At 42.1% G+C, this 22,319-nt stretch overlaps 1 protein-coding gene across 12 annotated transcripts in view; it reads left to right on the plus strand.

Moving 5' to 3' along the window:
* NCALD (neurocalcin delta) overlaps positions 1-22,319 on the plus strand; it is a 430,559-nt gene that overhangs the window by 216,381 nt on the left and 191,859 nt on the right. Inside the window, exon 1 of one of the 12 annotated variants that reach the window (XM_079901532.1) lies at positions 15,839-15,889. The exons of the other annotated variants lie outside the window; for them this stretch is intronic. The gene's annotated coding sequence lies outside the window, so the exon portion shown is untranslated. Of the gene's footprint in view, positions 1-15,838; positions 15,890-22,319 lie in introns of those variants that run through there. 12 annotated transcript variants of the gene reach the window in all.

A 22,319-nucleotide genomic window follows, 5' to 3' on the forward strand; every position in this document is an offset into this window, starting at 1 on the left:
CTACGTTTTCAGCCTCAGTTCCTGTCTCTTTTTTTCTTACATCCTTTCCTGTAGCTGAACATCTTTCAGCATCTCTCCACACCTCTTGCTCACCTCCATACCTTTGCACATGGAGTATCTTTTGCCTAGATCAGTCTCAATCCCTTACCCACTACACTTTTCTGTCCAGCTCCTATTCATCCTTCAGGTATTAACTTAAAGTAAGAATGTTCTCTGGGAAGCCTTCCTTGACTTTTATAGTCTAAATTAAATGCGTTAAAAGTATCCTATGTAACCCTTACTATGACATATTGCAATTGCTTGTTTAGTTGTCTGTCTCTCTGGCTACACTGGAAATCCCTTAAGGGCAAGGATCATGTAGGTCTAGCTCATAAACTACCCTCTGAGGTTAGCACAATGACTAGCACATGATAGGAACTCGATAATTATTTATTAAATATTAAGTGACTATTGTATAAAACATCAAAGTTTATAAATTGCCTCATTCCCAAAATAAGACTCCTCCCCCAAAATTCAATGCTGTTTTGTCCCTAACGGATCACCATGTAAGAAGGCAAACTGAAGACATACCTTTGTACTTGTTTTTCAAGACATTGGGGAATAAATGAAAATAAGGGGAAGACTTTCCTCCTATTTTTTTCCAGAAATTCTGATGCCCTATTAATTAGGATCACTTGTCCCTCTAGGGAAGCCGTGAGATGATGAGGAGACAATAGTGGATGTGGTAGGAGGGGTTCTGGAGGGTGTTTCTAAATGCTTTGTGCCCTCAGAGAAAGGAGAATGAACTTTTCCCAACTGAATGAAGGAAGTGGCTGGCGCAGCTTTTGGCCTCAGTTCACACTTCTTCAAACACTAAAATCCTTGCCTCCTCAGAGACAGGTTCTCTGAAGATGGGAAGCTTTGAAAGCGTGGATTGAGGACAGTGTCTGGACTAACCTTGGCCATCATAAAACTTGTCCTCCACGGAGCATAGTTATCAAACCCCAGCATCATCTGTTTTCAGCAGCGGAAGATGCACTGGTGGAGGTGACGTGGCTTCACAGTATCAGCCCAGGCGTTTTTACCTAAACATGCTTATCTCACATTCCTTTCCACATTCCCGGAGGCCTGGTTTCCTTTTTATCAGTCTCTTCATCCATAAGATGGATACTTTGGCCGGTAGCAACGCCAGTCATTAAATAGAGTCGATGTTCTAGATGAGATCCCCTGTTATTCTCTTAGCTCCTTTCAGTTTTCCTCTGAATCGCTGGTCAGGGTTTGTAATTCTCCACTTATTTGCCTGATTATTCGTTTGCTGTCTGCTCCCTTCCCTGCTTCAGCCCCTGCCTCCCCGATGCCAACCACTGTAAGGTTCATGGGGGCAAAGACTGCATCTGTTCTGTTGTCACCTGGGTCCCAGAGCCCAGCATGCTGCCTGGCACATGCTAGGGCTCAATGAATGCTTGTGTAAAACATCACTGGTTGAGTGGCAGTCGTAACAGGAGAGGCGTGTGGGTGACTCCCTGATACCCCGTAGGTCACCGAGCCTCTGCACAGGGTCCTGCTCTGCTTACCGCAGGTTGAGAGGAGCAGGGAGGAGTATGATGGCTTCTGAGCAGACCTCGTGCAGAGCATGAACCTCGCCCTGAGACTCCTACAGACATTTCACTCGTTTCTGGTTCAGTTGTGCTCTGTTTTGTGTTCTCCCACACCTCAGCCCCCACAGAAAGAGGAGGCTCCCAGGCTGGGATTTGAAAGAAAATTTCACGAAGGGATTGTTTATAGAGGAGTGGGCAGGAGCAGGGGAGCCAGCAGGTGGCTGGAGCTTCCTGGGACCAGCAATAGAGGAGCTGTTACCGCTCCTGGGCCTGAAGGGAAAAGCTGGAGCTGGTGAGGCCTGGGGCACGGAGAGGGCCATGGCTGGGGGCATGCTTGTAGAGGGATGCAGTCACATCAGGAGACAACGCGAGGCGGGAGAGGAGGAAGAGGAAGAGATGCTTAAACTCTCTCCTCCTTACCTTTCATCTCCTGCTGAGTCTCCACTCGGCACAGCCCCATGGGGAGCCAGGAAGCAAGGCACCTCAGTGATGTGGCCTGTAGAGCCAGCCTCCTGGGGCTCAGAAGGAGGAGGCATGGACCTGGCGGTGGGGGACAGGAGAAAAGCTAGTGTGCGCCACTGTTTTTGGTAAGTGATTCTCTCTTTAAATAGAGAGCGGTCGCTTGTGATCAACTTTATTCTGCCCACCCCCACTCCAATCTATTACGGTGCCCAGTGTTTCTTGACATCAGTTTACGGCATCCGTCTTTTCTGCATCTCTGCTACTCTGCTGTCTACTATTCTTTATATGGCTTTCATTTAAACTCTTCCAGAGAAAATCTGATGGTGTTTTCCTCTAATATTGGACAGGGCACTCACAGGGAAGCCTGTGAAGATTGTCCTTGGGTCCCACACCTATCTCTGGTTCAGTTAGCTGCCAAGCAGGGGGGCCTGTGACGAAAAATCTCTCAGAACTGGTTATGGGTTGCAGGTTCCTCAGAGGAAACAGTCTGACTGGAAGCCACCTTGCATGTCCAGGACTTTGTCACCCCCAAGGTGACCATCCTCCCATATGAAGGCTAATAATATCAGTTGTCCTGTTGGGAGGGACCAGCTAATGCTCACCGTTAGAGTCTGTGAACACAGGACAAGTTGCCTCTGTCAACTGGATTCACCAAGTGTGCCCGGCATTGGGCTCTCCTATGGTGTGATGCAGCTTCAGTCCCTCCCCCACTCCAGGATTAGCTGGGCAGCTGTGGTGCCCCAGATGTTGTGTTCAGGGTCTGGTTCCTGAGCTGATACTGTTCTGCTTCTAATCAGAATAACCATGTTCATTTGTCTTCATAAAAAGTAAATGATTCTGTCAATCAGGTTCCTGATAAAAGAAACAGGGCATGATGCTTTTTAGTCATAATCAGCCCTGCAAAACCTCCCACAAATAGGAAATGAGTGTTTTCTGGCATTTTGGATTATGTGGAAAGTTGAATTTATGAAAAATGACAGCAACTGTTTGTTGGTAAAGTTCCAGGATGGCAGCCTTGATTGGTGGCCAGGATGCTATTCTCTTTGAGTGCTCATTTCTCCCCAGTGTGGAATCCCTTCCGCGCTACCCCGTTCAAGAACAGAACCAGTGGGGCATCCCAGTTACTTATTGAGCCATTCCAGACAATTTATCAATGTCAGAACTCTCCACGGTGCTTGGTTCTCTGCACACACTCTTTCCTACCTCTGAGAACACCCTTGCCCTTCACCTCCACCTTGTGAAAGTCTTGTCTTTCAAGTTTCAGCTCAAATGCCCCTTCCCATGCGATAGTCCCCATGAGGGTAGGCTCTGCAGTCAAACTACTTGCACTTTGTATCTAGTCAGCCTCTCAACAGGGGCCCTGATTTCTGCTTTTGTAAATATGGAGTGGTAAATGGGTGAGGCTGCATATTTCAGTGGTTAAGTCTAAAGGCATCAGAGCCAGATTGCCTGGCTTCAGATGCTGGCTCAACCACCTACCAGCTATATAACCTTGAGAAAGTTAATGAACTTCTCAGTGCCTCAGTTTCTTCATCTGCAAAATGAAGGTGATAAGATCTGTATAGGTTTGTTGTGAGGATTAAATGAGTTCGTTTAAGAAAAAGCCCTTAGAACAATGCCCCATTTGTGGTAACCCTTCATGAATACTGTAGTGTATTATTTTCTATCTCATTGTTAAGGATAAGTTAGGTAAAACATGCAAAGCACTGGAATTATGCCTGACCCGAAGTCAGTTCTCAACAAGTGATGGTGGTAGTTGTTGTGGTGCATTTTTCTTATTATTCTCGGACATGCCAAGGAGAGGTTGTCCATCCCCTGTGTTCCCATAGTGTGTTGATCATACCTCTAATAGCATTTTTTGCATTGTATTGTCATTTTGGATTCTGTCTTACGTATTGGGCCTTGAGGTTCTTACAGGCAACAGTAGGCAATCAATTAATGTTTACGATCGGTTGAAATAAAGAACTACCATAGCTCAGGGTTTTGGCCTCAGGATTGATGCTGATAGCTTGCAGTGAAGTTCTTTGTTCAGCCAGAGGCCAGTAGCAGATGCATTAAGGCTTCTGGATTTGGGTGCCTCTGCCTGCCTTCATCAGCTCACACGATTTACCAAGTGCAGAGTCAGAATGTGAATTCTAGTGCCAAGAGGAGTCTTCCCCTATTCTCTAGGTAAGCTCTAGACAGCGTTTGAAATGAGTGAGACTCGGGGCCTCCCCTTTTCGCTCCCCTTTATGTAATAAAACATTTGCTTGGTTTCAAATGTAGCTTTCATGACCTTGACTCAAACTGGAATTCTACCACCGTGAGGAAGTGCATGCTGGGAAAGTAGCCACATCCAAGAGATGACTCATTCTGATGATGGCTAACTAAATTCCTCCCCAAGCTTTTGACTTGAGATGTTTGGTGGAATAAAAGGAAAAGAAAATAAATAACGAGTTATTACTTCCTGTTTTGGGTTTCCCTTAAGCAAAAAGAAATACATCTTTTTCCAGCTTGAAACCGTTTCGCCTATGCTTGTGATATATTAATGACTGTAAAAGAATTGACATCAAACAATGATTTACTACAGAAATTGCTGTAGTTAAGATGAGAATGTGCTTTCAGTCAACACCCCACGTCAACCTGTCATCCTGCTCGCTCGTAAACACCTTTGCAGGTGCAGGTGCATGTGCATGCACGTGACAAGTGCAGCACATAATGCCCAGTGTGAGCTCCTGCTTGTGTTAGTTGGAAAGATGCACAGATGTTATTTTTGCAATCCGATTCAGAAGTTTATGTTATGCGTCAGAATAATCATAAACATTAGCTTGTATAGATAGGGAATGAATGAATGCTCTGTTAGATTTCTGATAAAAGAGAAGCATAGACTACTTTTGAGGTTTAGAATGTGTTGTAACTTAGACTGCAGAGGGAAGTTTATCTAATAGAATGTCTCCATTATATTTTAGTTACTTGAGATTAAGGTAAACTCTTTTTCTTTTTTTAACATCTTTATTGGAGTATAATTGCTTTACAATGGTGTATTAGTTTCTGCTTTATAACAAAGTGAATCAGTTATACATATACATATGTCCCCATATCTCTTCCCTCTTGCATCTCCCTCCCTCCCACCCTCCCTATCCACCCCCTCTAGGTAGTCACAAAGCACCGAGCTGATCTCCCTGTGCTATGCGGCTGCTTCCCACCAGCTATTTATTATACGTTTGGTAGTGTATGTATGTCCATGCCACTCTCTCACTTTGTCCCAGTTTACCTTTCCTCCTTTCCGTATCCTCAAATCCATTCTCTAGTAGGTCTGTGTCTTTATTCCCATCTTTCCCTTAGGTTCTTTATGACCTTTTTTTTGTTTTTTTTAGATTCCATATATATGTGTTAGCATATGGTTTTTCTTTTTCTCTTTCTGCCTTACTTCACTCTGTATGACAGACTCTAGGTCCATCCACCTCACTGCAAATAACTCAATTTTGTTTCTTTTTATGGCTGAGTAATATTCCATTGTATATGTGCCACATCTTATTTATCCATTAATCTGTCGATGGACACATAGGTTGCTTCCATGTCCTGCCTATTGTAAATACAGCCGCAATGAACATTTTGGTACATGACTCTTTTTGAATTATGCTTTTCTCAGGGTATATGCCCAGTAGTGGGATTGCTGGGTCGTATGGTAGTACTAGTTTTAGTTTTTTAAGGAACCTCCATACTGTTCTCCATAGTGGCTGTATCAATTTACATTCCCACCAACAGTGCAAGAGGGTTCCCTTTTCTCCACACCCTCTCCAGCATTTATTGTTTCTAGATTTTTTGATGATGGCCATTCTGACCATGTGAGATGATATCTTATTATAGTTTTGAGTTGTATTTCTCTAATGATTAATGATGTTGAGCATTCTTTCGTGTGTTTGTTGGCAATCTGTATACCTTCTTTGGAGAAATGTCAATTTAGGTCTTCTGCCCATTTTTGGATTGGGTTTTTTGATATTGAGCTGCATAAGCTGCTTGTAAACTTTGGAGATTAATCCTTTGTCAGTTGCTTCATTTGCAGATATTTTCTCCCATTCTGAAGGTTGTCTTTTCGTCTTATTTATGGTTTCCTTTGCTGTGCAGAAGCTTCTAAGTTTCATTAGGTCCCATTTATTTATTTTTGTTTTTATTTGCATTTCTCTAGGAGGTGGGTCAAAAAGGATCTTGCTGTGATTTATGTCATAGAGTGTTCTCCCTGTGTTTTCCTCTAAGAGTTTGATAGTGTCTGGACTTATATTTAGTTCTTTGATCCATTCTGAGTTTATTTTTGTGTATGGTGTTAGGGAATGTTCTGATTTCATTCTTTTACATGTAGCTGTCCAGTTTTCCCAGCACCACTCATCGAAGAGGCTGTCTTTTCTCCACTGTATATTCTTGCCTCTTTCATCAAAGATAAGGTGACCATATGTGCATGGGTTTATCTCTGGGCTTTCTATCCTGTTCCATTGATCTATATTTCTGTTTATGTGCCAGTACCATACTGTCTTGATTACTGTAGCTTTGAAGTATAGTATGAAGTCAGGGAGCCTGATTCCTCCAGCTCTGTTTTTCTTTCTTAAGATTGCTTTGGCTATTCGGGGTCTTTTGTGTTTCCATACAAATTGTGAAATTTCTTGTTCTAGTTCTGTTAAAAATGCCACTGGTAGTTTGATAGGGATTGCACTGAATCTGTAGATTGCTTTGGGTAGTAGAGTCATTTTCACAATGTTGATTCTTCCAATCCAAGAACATGGTATATCTCTCCATCTGTTTGTATCATCTTTAATTTCTTTCATCAGTGTCTTATAATTTTCTGCATACAGGTGTTTGGTCTCCTTAGGTAGGTTTATTCCTAGATATTTTATTCTTTTTGTTGCAATGGTAAATGGGTGTGTTTTCTTAATTTCAATTTCAGATTTTTCATCATTAGTGTGTAGGAATGCCAGAGATTTCTGTGCTTTAATTTTGTATCCTGCTACTTTACCAAATTCATTGATTAGCTCTAGTAGTTTTCTGGTAGCATCTTTAGGATTCTGTATGTATAGTATCATGTCATCTGCAAACACTGACAGCTTTACTTTTTCTTTTCCAATTTGGATTCCTTTTATTTCTTTTTCTTCTCTGATTACTGTGGCTAAAACGTCCAAAACTATGTTGAATAAGAGTGGTGAGAGTGGGCAACCTTGTCTTGTTCCTGATCTTAGTGGAAATGGTTTCAGTTTTTCACCATTGAGGATGATGTTGGCTGTGGGTTTGTCATATATGGCCTTTATTATGGTGAGGAAAGTTCCCTCTATGCCTACTTTCTGGAGGGTTTTTATCATACATGGGTGTTGAATTTTTTCAAAAGCTTTCTCCGCATCTATTGAGATGATCATATGGTTTTTCTCCTTCAATTTGTTAATATGGTGTATCACATTGATTGATTTGCATATATTGAAGAATCCTTGCATTCCTGGGATAAACCGCACTTGATCATGGTGTATTATCCTTTTAATGTGCTGTTGGATTCTGTTTGCTAGTATTTTGTTGAGAATTTTTGCATGTATGTTCATCAGTGATATTGGCCTGTAGTTTTCTTTCTTTGTGACAACTTTGTCTGGTGGCCTCATAGAATAAGTTTGGGAGTGTTCCTCCCTCTGTTATATTTTGGGAGAGCTTGAGAAGGATAGGTGGTTAGCTCTTCTCTAAATGTTTGATTGAATTGACCTGTAAAGCCATCTGGTCCTGGGCTTTTGTTTGTTGGAAGAGTTTTAATCACAGTTTCAATTTCAGTGCTTGTGATTGGTCTGTTTATATTTTCTATTTCTTCCTGGTTCAGTCTTGCAAGGTTGTGCTTTTGTAAGAATTTGTCCATTTCTTCCAGGTTGTCCATTTTATTGGCATATAGTTGCTTGCAGTAATCTCTCATGATCCTTTGTATTTCTATAGTGTCAGTTGTTACTTCTGCTTTTTCATTTCTAATTCTGTTGATTTGAGTCTTCTCCCTTTTTTTCTAGATGAGTCTGGCTAATGGTTTATCAATTTTGTGTAGCCTCTCAAAGAACCAGCTTTTAGTTTTATTGATCTTTGTTACTGTTTTTTTCATTTCTTTTTCATTAATTTCTGATCTGATCTTTATGATTTCTTTCCTTCTGCTAACTTTGGGGGTTTTTTATTGTTCTTCTTCTTTCTCTAATTGCTTTAGGTGTAGTGTTAGGTTATTTATTTGAGATGTTTCTTGTTTCTTATGGTAGGATTGTATTGCTATCAACTTCCCTCTTATAACTGCTTTTGCTGCATCTCATAGGTTTTGGGTCATCGTGTTTTCATTGTCATTTTTTTCTAGGTATTTTTTGATTTCCGCTTTGATTTCCTCTGTGATCTCTTGGTTATTAAGTATTGTATTGTTTAGCCTCCATGTGTTTGTTATTTTTACAGATTTTTTCCTGGAATTGATATCTAGTCTTATAGCGTTGTGGTCATAAAAGATATTTGATACGATTTCAATTTTCTTAAATTTGCCAAGGCTTGATTTGTGATCCAAGATATGATCTATCTTTCCTTATATATTTTTCCTTATATATTTTCATTTTGGATGATCTGTCCTTTGGTGAAAGTGGGGTGTTAAAGTCCCCTACTAGGATTGTGTTGCTGTTGATTTCCCCTTTTATGGCTGTTAGTATTTGCCTTATGTATTGAGGTGCTCCTATGTTGGGTGCATAAATATTTACAATTGTTATATCTTCTTCTTGGATTGATCCCTTGATCCTGATGTAGTGTCTTTCTTTGTCTCTTGTAATAGTCTTTATTTTAAAGTTTATTTTGTGTGATATGAGAATTGCTGCTCCAGCTTTCTTTTAGTTTCCATTTGCATGGAATATCTTTTTCCATCCCCTCACTTTCAGTCTGTATGTGTCCCTAGGTCTGAAGTGGGTCTCTTGTAGACAGCATATATACTGATCTTGTTCTTGTATCCATTCAGCCAACCTATGTCTTTTGGTTAGAGCATTTAGTCCATTTACATTTAAGGTAATTATCGATATGTATTTTCCTATTCCCATTTTCTTAATTGTTTTGGGTTCGTTATTGTAGGTCTTTTCCTTCTCTTGTGTTTCCTGTCTAGGGAAGTTCCTTTAGTATTTGTTGTAAAGCTGGTTTGATGGTGCTGAATTCTCTTAGCTTTTGCCTGTCTGTAAAGGTTTTAATTTCTCCGTCAAATGTGAAAGAGATCCTAGCTGGGTAGAGTAATCTTGGTTATAGGTTTTTCTCCTTCATCACTTTAAATATGTCCTGCCAGTCCCTTCTGGCTTGCAGAATTTTTGCTGAAAGATCAGCTGTTAACCTTATGGGTGTTCCCTTGTGTGTTATTTTTCCCTTGCTGCTTTTAGTATTTTTCCTTTGTATTTAACTTTTGATAGTTTGATTATATGTGTCTTGGCGTGTTTCTCCTTGGATTAATCCTGTATGGGACTCTCTGTGCTTCCTGGGCTTGATTAACTATTTACTTTCCCATATTGGGGAAGTTTTCAACTATAACCTCTTCAAATATTTTCTCAGTCCCTTTCTTTTTCTCTTCCTCTTCTGGGACCCCTATAATTTGAATGTTGGTGTGTTTAATGTTGTCCCAGAGGTCTCTGAGACTGTCCTCACTTCTTTTCATTGTTTTTTGTTTATTCTGCTCTGCAGTAGTTATTTCCACTATTTTATCTTCCAGGTCAGTTATCCGTTCTTCTGCCTCAGTTATTCTGCTATTGATCCCTTCTAGAGAATTTTTAATTTCATTTAGTGTGTTGTTCATCAGTGTTTGTTTGCTCTTTAGTTCTTCTAGGTCCTTGTTAAATGTTTCTTGCATTTTCTCTATTTTATTTCCAAGATTTTGGATCATCTTTACTATCATTATTCTGAAATCTTTTTCAGTAGACTGCCTATTTCCTCTTCATTTGTTAGGTCTGGTGGGGTTTTGCCTTGCTCCTTCATCTGCTGTATGTTTCTCTGTCTTCTCATTTTGCTTTACTTACTGTGTTTGAGGTCTCCTTTTCGCAGGCTGCAGGTTTGTACTTCCCGTTGTTTTTGGTGTCTGCCCCCAGTGGGTAAGTTTGGTTCAGTGGGTTGTGTAGGCTTCCTGGTGGAGGGGACTAGTGCCTGTGTTCTTGTGGATGAGGCTGGATCTTGTCTTTCTGGTGGGCAGGTCCACGTCTGGTGGTGTGTTTTGGGGTGTCTGTGGCCTTACTATGATTTTAGGCAGCCCCTCTGCTAATGGATGGGTTGTGTTCCTGTCTTGCTAGTTGTTTGGCATAGGATGTCCAGCACTGTAGCTTGCTCGTCGTTGAGTGAAGCTGGGTCTTGGTGTTGAGATGGAGATCTCTGGGAGATTTTCGCCGTTTGATATTACGTGGAGCTGGGAGGTCTCTTGTGAACCAGTGTCCTGAACTTGGCTCTCCCACCTAAGAGGCACAGCCCTGATGCCTGGAGCACCAAGAGACTGTCATCCACATGGCTAAGAATAAAAGGGAGCAAAAAAAGAAAGAAGAAGATATAATAAAATAAAATAAAGTTATAAAAATAAAAAATAATTATGAAGAAAAAAAATTTTTTAAGTAAAACAATCAAAGAAAAAACGGACAGACAGAACCCTAAAACAATTGGTAAAAGCAAAGGTATACAGACAAAATCACACACAGAAGTATACACATACACACTCACAGAAAGAGAAAAAGGGAAAAAAAAATATATCGTTGCTCCCAAAGTCCACCTCCTCACTTTGGGATGATTCGTTGTCTCTTCAGTTATTCCACAGATGCAGGGTACATCAAGTTGATTGTGGAGATTTAATCCGCTGTCCCGAGGCTGCTGGGCGAGATTTCCCTTTCTCTTCTTTGTTCGCGTAGCTCCCAGGGCTCAGCTTTGTATTTGGCCCCACCTCTGTGTGTAGGTGGCCTGAGGGCCTCTGTTCTTCGCTCAGACAGGACGGGGGTTAAAGGAGCAGCTGATTCGGGGGCTCTGGCTCACTCAGGCCTGGGGGAGGGAGGGGTACGGATGCGGGGCGAGCCTGTGGTGGCAGAGGCTGGCGTGACATTGCACCAGCCTGAGGCGCGCCGTGCGTTCTCCTGGGGAAGTTGTCCCTGGATCCCGGGACCCTGGCAGTGGCGGGCTGCACAGGCTCCTGGAAGGGGGGTGTGGATAGTGACCTGTGCTCTCGCACAGGCTTCTTGTTGGCGGCAGCAGAAGCCTTAGCGTCGCATGCCCGTCTCTGGGGTCCGCGCTTTTAGCCGCGGCTCGCACCAGTCTCTGGAGCTCCTTTAATCAGCGCTCTTAATCCCCTCTCCTCGCACACCAGGAAACAAAGAGGCAAGAAAAAGTCTCTTGTCTCTTTGTCAGCTCCAGACCTTGTCCCAGACTTCCTCCCGGATAGCCGTGGAGCACTAACCCCTTCAGGCCGTGTTCACGCCGCCAACCCCAGTCCCCTCCCTGCAATCCGACCAAAGCCCGAGTCTCAGCTCCCAGCCCCGCCTGCCCCGGCGGGTGAGCAGACAAACCTCTCGGGCTGGTGAGTGCCGGTCGGCACCGATCCTCTGTGCGGAAATGTCTCCACTTTGCCCTCCGCACCCCTGTGGCTGCGCTCTCCTCCATGGCTCCGAAGCTTCCTCCCTCCGCCACCCACAGTCTCCGCCCACGAAGGGGCTTCCTAGTGTGTGGAAACCTTTCCTCTTTCACAGCTCCCTCCCACTGGTGCAGGTCCCGTCCCTATTCTTTTGTCTCTGTTTTTTCTTTTGCCCTACCCAGGTACGTGAGGGAGTTCGTTGCCTTTTGGGAGGTCTGAGGTCTTCTACCAGCGTTCAGTAGGTGTTCTGTGGGAGTTGTTCCACATGTAGATGTATTTCTGATGTATTTGTGGGGAGGAACGTGTCTTACTCTTACGCTTCTTACTCTTCCGCCATCTTGAAGCTCCAAGGGTAAACTCTTAAATGTGTTGGCCTTGTTTGTTGGTGAAGAGTTGGTATTTCCCCTCTTCTTAAAAAAGCATTTGTAAATAACATTTGTAATATTTTATCTTAAAATATTTTATAGCTTTGGAGATGGGTTCTGTTCAGAAGCCTCTGGGTCTATCCAAATGTGTTCTCTGTAGCAATGGGGATTTGGCTGTTGCTTGTGATGTGCCGTTAACTTACAGACCTTTCAGCTTTCTTCTGTGTTTTCCATCCTGCAGCTGCCAGATTAGGTTCTGTGAACTTTGTCCAATATATTGTAATACTTTTGTTCAAACCTAGATCTTGTCTCATTCTGGGTTTGAACTGTCTGTTGGCTTAACAGCCGTGTTCATTATACTGTGTTTGCTCTCTTGAGTTACCCAAACCAGCTGTGCCTACTGCTGTTTGCACAGGCTCAGTGGGAGACAAAGGCTGTCACATTGCAGGTTAAACAAATGCTGGAGCTCTATCCAGATTCAAACATCTAGTGCTTTTTAGTATATTTGTCTCTGGTCTAAAGTTTTAATTTTCTATATATTATGATGTTTTCACACCTTAAAAACCTTTCTGACTGGGGAGAGATTGCCCCTCCCTGGGCTACCCAGTTCTTAGAGATAGCAAAGGGTCAGTGGGATCATACCTTTGATATGAAAACTAACCAATCCAAAGTCTTAATCTCCTGCATCTGGCAAATTCACACCAAGCCAGTATTTCCCCTCCCCTAAATCATCCCAGGACCTGCTACCACGCAACCAGAGACCACCCCTATATAGAGCCTAAAGCCCCACCTGCAGGAATTATTCAAGCTAACCAATCTTAAAACTGTTTATTTTCCCCTGCCTTGCCTTTCCCGTGGAAACCCCTGTAAAGGCTCTGGCCAATCCCCCTTGCTCCTGCTTTCTGCCTCCTGACCACCCAGCTACCCTGAGGCTTCCCCATGGAGCCCTGCATGGCCTGGTGTGCTTCCTGTTCTTAGGACCTGTGAATATAATAAACTTTTGTTTTCCTGAGCCTCTCCTATGTTTCCACTTATGGCCACACCTGACTGACCATCCCATAAAAGAACACAGAACAATTTGTATTTTAACTGTTAGTGTCAGCATTTGATAAGGGCATGTCGGGGTCATTTAAAATGGATCATCTTTTTGCTTCCATACACATTTCCTCTGACAGATGATGGATTAATGATTGTTACATATTTTCATCCAGGAGTGTCACTAAATTTCCTTGGTTCATCTCAGTGCTTATCTTGTCTTATTGTCAGGAAGTACTCCTTGATATCGAACCTAATCCCTTCCTGTTGCTACCCAAGGCAACCAATTTTCCCTGGATCTCTGCCTTAATAATTAATTTTCTAGAAGTATTTGAGATTCATCTCAACATGCCAAGTCAAGAATATTCTTCCAGGTACTGCTCTCAAAATTGCAAATGAAACAAAACCTGCTGCCCTTAAGATATGTATTAAGTGTTCAAAGAGTACAACTATAACCTTGAAAAGAATGTTAAGTGATGGAAAAATAGCAATAAATGCATGCTGACTGCCACTCTCCTAAAAGCTCCTTTTATGCACTGAATTGGCTCCCAGGGAATTGGATCTTATTTTACAGTGTGATGAGGAACGTACCCATAGGTTTTAAAGTAAGACTGACATATATACACTCTACCAAATGTAAAATAGATAGCTAGTGGGAAGCAGCCGCATAGCACAGGGAGATCAGCTCCGTGCTTTGTGACCGCCTAGAGGGGTGGGATAGGGAGGGTGGGAGGGAGATGCAAGAGGGAGGGGATATGGGGATATATGCATATGTATAGTTGATTCACTTTGTTATACAACAGAAACTAACACAACATTGTAAAGCAATTATACTCCAATAAAGATGTTAAAAAATAAAAAAAAAAGTAAGACTGACCTAGGGTCATATTGGCCGCTGCCACTTACCAGCTGTCTGATCATGAGGCCATTATTTCACGTCTCTGAACCTCAGTTTCAGCATCAGCAAAATAGGGATAATAGTAGGTGCTTCATGGAATTGTCATGAGGATCGAATGACACCATCAAACGGAAACTACCTCACAAATGGCAGGTATTCCACAATATTAGTTTCTCTCTGCCAGGATTGTTGATGCAGTGAGACTGCCAGGTTATATGTTGGTAAATATACTAAATTTAATTATTACAAAACATCATTAATTAAATCAGAATTTGTAGTTGTTCAGACAGGGCTAAGCAGAAGTTAATTTTTTTTTTTTTTTTTTTTTTTTTTTACTAAGAAGAGGGTCTTTGCTAAGCAAATTTTTCTGTCAGCCAGAACGGTGATGAGGAGAAAAGTTAAGCTACTTAAAGCTTTTAGAATCTCCTATTTGCAAATAAAGAGAAAGAATTAATTAAAAATAATTATTATCTAAGTCATTGAAAGGGTTGGGGAGACAACCTACTTAGTAACATTTGCCACTGGTTTGTGTACAGTTATCTTCTGTGTGATTTACAAAGGCGTGCCTCCCTTAAAACTTGTCTCCATTTCAGACATTCCATCAATTAAGATGTGCTTTCCTTTCAATTAATCTGAATCCGTAAGTTTCTCTAACACTGAAAAAGTGGAACATTAAGTAAAGTGCTACCCATCTTCACCAAGATTGTGGGAAAGACCTTCATTTGCTTATACTAATTTGTGCTGTGGTTGCACTCCTCTTTCCTATCCCTTCATTAATGCATTGAACAATTATTAACAGCCAATCAGTGACCTGGCATGCAATTACAGAAGAATTTTTCTTCTGGCATCAAGGTACAGAGATAAAGCTTGCCTTGTGTAGTGGTGAAAATGTGCTTTCTCCCTCTCCTTGGGAATCCTGGTCAAATGCAAGCACTGGTAGATACCAGATTTAACTAGGTATATAATGTCATCACCTGCATGTTATACTCCATCCTTTGAATGAGTAAGGACAGGGCAAGAGTTAATTATTGCACACTGGTCAGAATGGCCATCATCAAAAAAAAAGTCTGCAAAGAATAAATGCTGGAGAGGGTGTGGAGAAAAGGGAACCCTCCTACACTATTGGTGGGAATGTAAATTGGTGCAGCCACTATGGAGAACAGTCTGGAGGTTCCTTAAAAAACTAAAAATAGAGTTACCATATGATCCTGTAATCTCACTCCTGGGCATATATCCAGAGAAAACTCTTAACACCCCAATGTTCATAGCAGCAGTGTTTACAATACCAAAGACATGGAAGCAACCTAAATGTCCGTTGACAGGGTAAAGAATATATAACAATATATAATAATACCTATATATATATATACCAGTAAATATATATATATATATAACAGAATATTACTCAGCTGTAAAATAGAATGAAATAATGCCATTTGCAGCAAAATGGTTGGACCTAGAGATTATCATACTAAGTGAAGTAAGTCAGAGAAAGACAAATATCATGTGATATCACTTATATGTGGAATCTAAAATATGATACAAATGAACTTATTTACAAAACAGAAATAGACTTACAGACATACAAAACAAACTTATGGTTACCAAAGGGGAAAGGGGGAGGGAGGGAGGGATAAATTAGGGGTTTGAGATTAACAGACATACATTACTATATATAAAATAGATAAACAACAAAGACCTACTATATAGCACAGGGAACTATATTCAATATCTTGTTAACCTATAATGAAGGTTATAATAAAGAAGAATCTGAAAAAGAATGTATATAATATGCATATATAACTGAATCACTTTCCTGTACATCTGAAATTAACACAACATTGTAAATCAACTCTACTTCAATAAAAAATTAATTTTAAAAAAGATTTAATTATTTGACTTTCAGAAGTGAATACAAAGATGACCCAGCCCTTCAGTAAGGCCAGACAGTCACTGGTGATCACAGGTAATGACCAGGGATCTGTGGGGTCATGTGCCTGTGCTCAGCGTAAGGTGAAGGTCTGACCTCAGCCTCAGGCTTGAGGATACACTGTAGGTCATTATCATTATTTAGACTTTTTCAGGATGCATTACTTGTTGCATGTTTCTGTTGCCACTTGCAAATTTAACCATTATTTCTTTGCTTGTTCAGCAAAGAAATTACTATCAGAAAATGATTAGAAATGACAACACTGAGTTGGATCGTGCTCTTTGCCTGCCCATCCTGATGGTACAATTTTGATCTTTTCTTCACAAGATTATCCAGATATGTGTAACCAGAAAGCTACCATAACCTTTTGTTAAGGTCCCCAGTGACCTCTGTCCTGCTAACTGGAATGATTAGTTCTCAGTGTCCATTGTACTGGGCTTGTTTGACAGCATTTGACACTACGAATGATTCCTTTCCTCTTGTTCTTTATTTTCCTTGACCATTTTAATCACTTGTTTTCTGTTGTGGGTTTTAAGCTCTTAACTTTTATACTAGATCCATCAACATCTTATATGGCCACTGGGGTTGCATGAAAAGAACATTTTAACATCCTCCTTAAACTCAATTTTCCATTTTGTGTTTATTGCTGTTAAGTTATGCTATTATGTAAATGTAATTCTGTCCCCTTAGGTCAGTCCTTAGGAAATTTTTGCTAAATTTGAAAGTGACTGTAGAAATTGGTTTTTTGTTTTGTTTTGTTTTTTTTATTTTTTTGCGGTACGCGGGCCTCTCACTGTTGTGGCCTCTCCCGTTGCGGAGCACAGGCTCTGGACGCGCAGGCTCAGCGGCCATGGCTCACGGGCCCAGCTGCTCCGCGGCATGTGGGATCCTCCCGGACTGGGGCATGAACCCGTGTCCCCTGCATCGGCAGGCGGACTCTCAACCACTGCGCCACCAGGGAAGCCCGAAATTGGGTTTTTAAAATATTCCTCTGTCTTCTGCTTTATCATTGTGTCTTAATTCTTCAGAACTAAGAACCTACTTAGTAACACTCACCACTGGTTTGTGTGCATTTAGCTTCTGTGTGATTTACAAAAGCGTGCCTGGTTAAAACTAGTCTGCATTCCAGACACCTCATCAATTAAGATGAGCTTTCCTCCTTTATTTTTTTACCTTGTAGTTTTCATAATATTTTGTTTAATTATTTTTCCCCTTTGATGTAGAATCTACTTCTTTGTCTTAAACTTCGTAACTTATTCCCACTTATTTCTCTAGTTCATCTGCTTCCAGATCTCCTTATTTCTTCTTGGGATCTGTAATTTGAGACTTCTTTGATAATTTTTTTAATATGTAGTCTCATACTTTTAAAATGTTTTTCTTCTCCCCAGCCAGCTTGCCCCACTGTTCTCGTGGTGATATTTCCACTTATTTTAGCTTTGCCTTAGTCTGAGGAGGATGGTCCAAGTTGATTCTTATCTTCTCATTGTGTATTTAAATCGTATCTATTCTTTTCAGTGCCGGCTTATGAAGCCTATTTTGGTCTCCAAAGTTTAAAAAGCTGACGAGTAGGCATGGTTCTCATTCCTGTCTCAACCGAGAAACTGGAAAGGGCAGACGGAACATGGTGCATCGACTTCTACTTCGTTACTTCCGTTTACGTGAAAGCCCCTTGCAATCCGGTGTTTACTCACATCATCCAGTGAATCCGCTCTGTGAAAATTCCCTCATGGCTTCCTCTGGTCCTTTTAGCAGTTATTTCCTCACCTCCTGCCTACCTGAAGCTCTCTACCCTCATCGATTTTTTCCCCCAGACTTCCCTCCTGCTCCTCTTTTTCTTTTTGGACTAATTTGTGGGCTTCTTTTCCTTTGCCTTCTCTAATCCTTCCTCTTCTCCAGGACTCTGTCCTTGCTCCTGTTTTTTTTGTTTGTTTGTTTTTTCATTATGCATTATCTTCCTGGGCAAACTCATCTACTCATATTCATTTAACTACCTCCACTATTTTGTGCAGTTTCTTCTGCCTTGAATGTTCCCCTCTCTCTCCCTGTTCTTTTCATCCTTCAAAACTCCTCTTAGTTATTCCTTCCTCCAGTAGGGTTTTCTTCAGTCCATAAATTGGACCAACTGTCCCCTCCCCCACCTGTAACACTTGGGGATGCCATTATCATACCACAAATTACATTATAATGAAATTATCTGTGATCTCCTTGAGGGTAGGAACTATATTTGTATCCTTGTGCCTAATAACAGAACTCAAGAGCTTCCTGTGAGGCTTGCTTTTCTCTAAATGCGACATAATCTTCTTCATCAGCTATCTGAGATTGCATTTCAGCTCAAGAAAAATTTGTAAAAATTATACTCCAGATCACATTTTCTTTTGTTAATTTTCTGTGGATCTCTGATAGGGTATCATTTGCAAACTAAACCCCCTATCCACTTCCTAGTTCTACCAAGGCCGCTATCATATATTTATGTGGCATAGCTGTGGTTTGACTTCAACCATCACCCATATGCCAATGACTCCTAAATCCTTTTTTGTAGCCCTGACTGCTGTCCTAATCTGATTGTTTTTGTACATCTTACCCCTTGTATGCAAGTGTTTCTTGTCCTCATGGTACAGGGTTCCTAGTGCTGTGAGGTCTCCAACACCCAGGACATGTCATTCAGGGTTGATGAGGAGGAAAACTACTCTCTGATTTCTCATTTGGATGTAGTGTGTAGGTTTAGGGAGGGGAGCAAAGGGGTGCTGGTTAGGTTAGCATAGAATGAAGTAGCAGAATGAAAAGGTGGCTCTATCAGTTTCCTATGGCTGCTGTAACAAAGCACCACAAACTTAGAGACTCAAAGCAACACAAATTTATTCTTTTATAGTTCCGGAGGTCAGAAGTCTGAAATCAGTTCTGTGGGCTAAAGTCAAAATGTCAGCAGGGCCGGTTCCTCCTGGAGGCTCTGTCTGAGGGGAGAATCCATTTCCTTGCCGTTTTCAGCTTCTAGAGGCTGTTGGAATTCCTTGGCTCCTGACTGTGTCACTCCAACCTCTGCTTTCACTGCCTTCTCCCTTGACTCTGACCCTCCTGCCTCCGTCCCATGAGGACCCTTGTAACTACACTCGCCCTATCTGAATGATGCAGGATAACCTCCCCATCTCAAGATCCTTAGTTTAATCATATTGGCAATGTCCCTTTTGCCATATAAGATAACACCTACAGGTGCTGGGGATTAGGACATATTTGAGGGGCCATGATTCAGCCTACAGCAGTGGTCCGGGGTCAGGGTGGGGATACAAGCAAAAGTCTCGCCACTTCTAGTGGATGGAGATCCAGAATCATTGATTTTTAGCAGGTGTGAGGGTCAACGGGTGTGTGTGTGTGTGTGTGTGTGTGTGTGTGTGATGGAAGAAAAAGTGTTGCTATTAATACTGTTTCTAGGTAATAGAAAATTAACAGTGCCAAGGGGAAAAATTCTAGATAGCTTTTTTGTGTAAAAGTAAACCTTAGAGTCGTTTATATGAACTGCCTCTGATTTATGCCTAAATATCTGACAGCAAAATAATATTTTCTAACTAATTAACTTGTCAGATTATCATTTAAGTTTTGTTTTTAGCTCTTTTTTAAAAATATTTATTTATTTATTTTTGGCTGTGTTGGGTCTTCGTTTCTGTGCGAGGGCTTTCTCTAGTTGTGGCAAGCGGGGGCCGCTCTTCATCGCGGTGAGTGGGCCTCTCACTATCGCGGCCTCTCTTGTTGCGGAGCACAGGCTCCAGATACGCAGTCTCAGTAGTTGTGGCTCACGGGCCCAGTTGCTCCGCGGCACGTGGGATCTTCCCAGACCAGGGCTCGAACCCCTGTCCCCTGTATTAGCAGGCAGATTCTCAACCACTGTGCCACCAGGGAAGCCCTAAGTTTTGTTTTATTACAGTATGTTCAGGTGTCTGCTTCCCACCTGAACAAAGTAGGAGGTGTTGTCAGTAGCTCTGATGAGCTCTCCTCTTAATGGGACTTTGAGCCTGGGCTTCAGGACTCCGAGCAGAGGAAGAGGGAGATGTTTATAACATGCTTGTTTCTCTTGCATCCCTTTTTCTTTAAAAGGCGGTGTAGTTAAGGGAAATGACTGGTTAATGAAAAAAAGTGGAAAGAAATTCCTTCATTTGAGAAGCTTGATAGCCATATAAAATGCATGTACATCGAAGCAGAAGGTCTGCTAACAAGGCAAATGGGATTAAGGGGATCATTGGAAGATGTCTTAGTTTGATTTCCCCTCCAGAAGCAAATTTTGAGGCAGGCATTTGAGTAGGCAAATAGGGATGTGTTTACTTTAGACTGTCTCTGGGAGTTGCTTAAGGAGGACAGCTGGGCATTTATCCATCCAGTCTCGTTCTCCCCTGGCTGAGAACCATCCTGGAGCTTTTGTCCCCTGTGCTTCCTGGCTGCACATGCAGACTGTAGGGCCTCAGCACTGGGGAAGGACTGGAGGCAGAAAGTTGGAAGATACCTAGGAGAGCACTGTCAGCCCCAGGGGAGTCTGCACCCCCTCCACCAGTCCTCCAGTTGCAGCAGAAAGCAGAGTGGCGGGCAGGATGTAACGTAGGGTGCCAAAGGAAAGACCTCTACTCTAGCCTATGATGGCATCTGTCTATCAAGAAAAAGATACTGAGTGTTCCTAATAGAACAGGCTTGGCATACCCATTAATATAGCTGTCACCTCCCAAAGCCTCTGTTCCCTCATGTGTGAAATAAGAGCAATGATTCCTCCTTTTTAGGACTGTTACGTGAAATAAAAGAGATAACGTATGTGACATGTTCTGCATGGGACCTGCCTGTACCCACAAATGAGAGGAGCTGTGCTAAAAAGAAAAAAGAGACAGCAAAAACCAACCAAACAAAAACAGAAGAAAGAGAAAGGAAAGAAAGAGGAAGAAAAGAAAGATCATTAATTGTTATGTGAGACATCTGTTAGGAGATACAGTCATGCATGTTCGTATTTCTTGCCAAATAATGTTTGTGACTGTTTCACAGCTCAGGGCATAGAGTCACACACGTTTCACTCAAGTCCCCGGCCCTGAGTTCTTTCTGCTCCCCGACTCCGCTTTCCATTTTTCTGGCAGAGTTTCTGACTTCAGATGCACACAGGGTGCTTTAGGACCAGCAGCATGACCCAGCCAGCCTTGTGGACAAGGGCCCAGCCCAGCTCTAAGGGAGGAGTTCTGGCTTCTTACCCAAACCTCAGGTAACAGAGATGCTCTAGGTCATCGACCAGGTTCTCATGTAAGGTCCAAATCACCACTAGGTAGTAAATGCCCTTTTCGCCTTGGGGTGGACATTCGCTTGTTCACTGATCCTTGGAATACAGATAGTACTGAAGCTCCCGTGGGCCGGCTGACCCCAAGACCCATAAAGAAAGTTGGTGGAATGATCCAGGCTGATTTCAGGCTCAGTGATGCCAGAAACACTGATGCTGGGGGCACAACCTGCTCCTGATTATATGACACTGATAAGGAGCTTCCAGTTCAGAAGGCCAAGTCACTGGCAAAACCTGCAAAAAAGGAGTTGTACAAGCTTTGCAGTAGAAACAAATAAAGGCTGCCAGACCAGCCGTGTCACCACTTCCCTGGAATAGGAAAAGCTGAAGCCATGGCCAGAGCACTTGACGTCCTGGCTGCAGAGGGACACACCCGTGCCCCACACATGCACATGGGTGCTGATGAAGGAGGATTTGGACACAGCTATTTTCATGACTGTCTCAGAGAGAAGATGTAGAGCCAAGACTCCATAAAGCTCCAGTGGGATCCATGTTGCTAATCGTCTTGCTGCACAGCTTCCCTTGTGTGCCTTGTGGGAGGCGGCACGTTTTGATGAGTCTGGATCAGGAGACCCGAGCTCTCCTGACTGATTAAAGCAGGAGCATGGACTCTTTTCTGCTTCCTCTTGTGGTGACACGAGACGAAGAGGGCCCTCTGATGACGGGAATAGGGCGGACATGGAGGAGGGAAAGGCACAGGATCTACCCTGAGCTCGGATGCTTGAGGCACCCTACCCTTGGGCTTCCTTGGTCACGTGTTTTAGTAAGATTTTTCAAAGGAGACTTTAACTACAGTGGGTTAAGAGCACTGTCTCTTTCCACTGTGATTGCCTTTACCCTCACGTGGAGGGGTGTTGGCATAGCCAGAGGCATTTTGGGGATCAGTCAGGGGAAGCTGAGTTGGGGACACATTTTATATGGGCTTAATAAGATATATTTATGCGATTTTACAGTCACTTCCATATAGACGTGTATCTGGTAGTCAATTACTAAACATATATTATTATGCTAAGCTATTTTTCAGTTATTAAAATTTGTAATTTCTATAATATACTTTTCTTATTCTAAAAAATATCCCCATTTATATTTAATTTTGTTTTATAATTTGTACTTATTTAAAAGGGGCTTCTAATTGTATAAGCTCAGACACCACAAACCTGGATCTGCCCT

Source organism: Stenella coeruleoalba, assembly GCF_951394435.1.
Source record: "Stenella coeruleoalba genome assembly, chromosome: 17".
In the NCBI taxonomy this organism is placed as follows: Eukaryota; Metazoa; Chordata; class Mammalia; order Artiodactyla; family Delphinidae; genus Stenella; species Stenella coeruleoalba.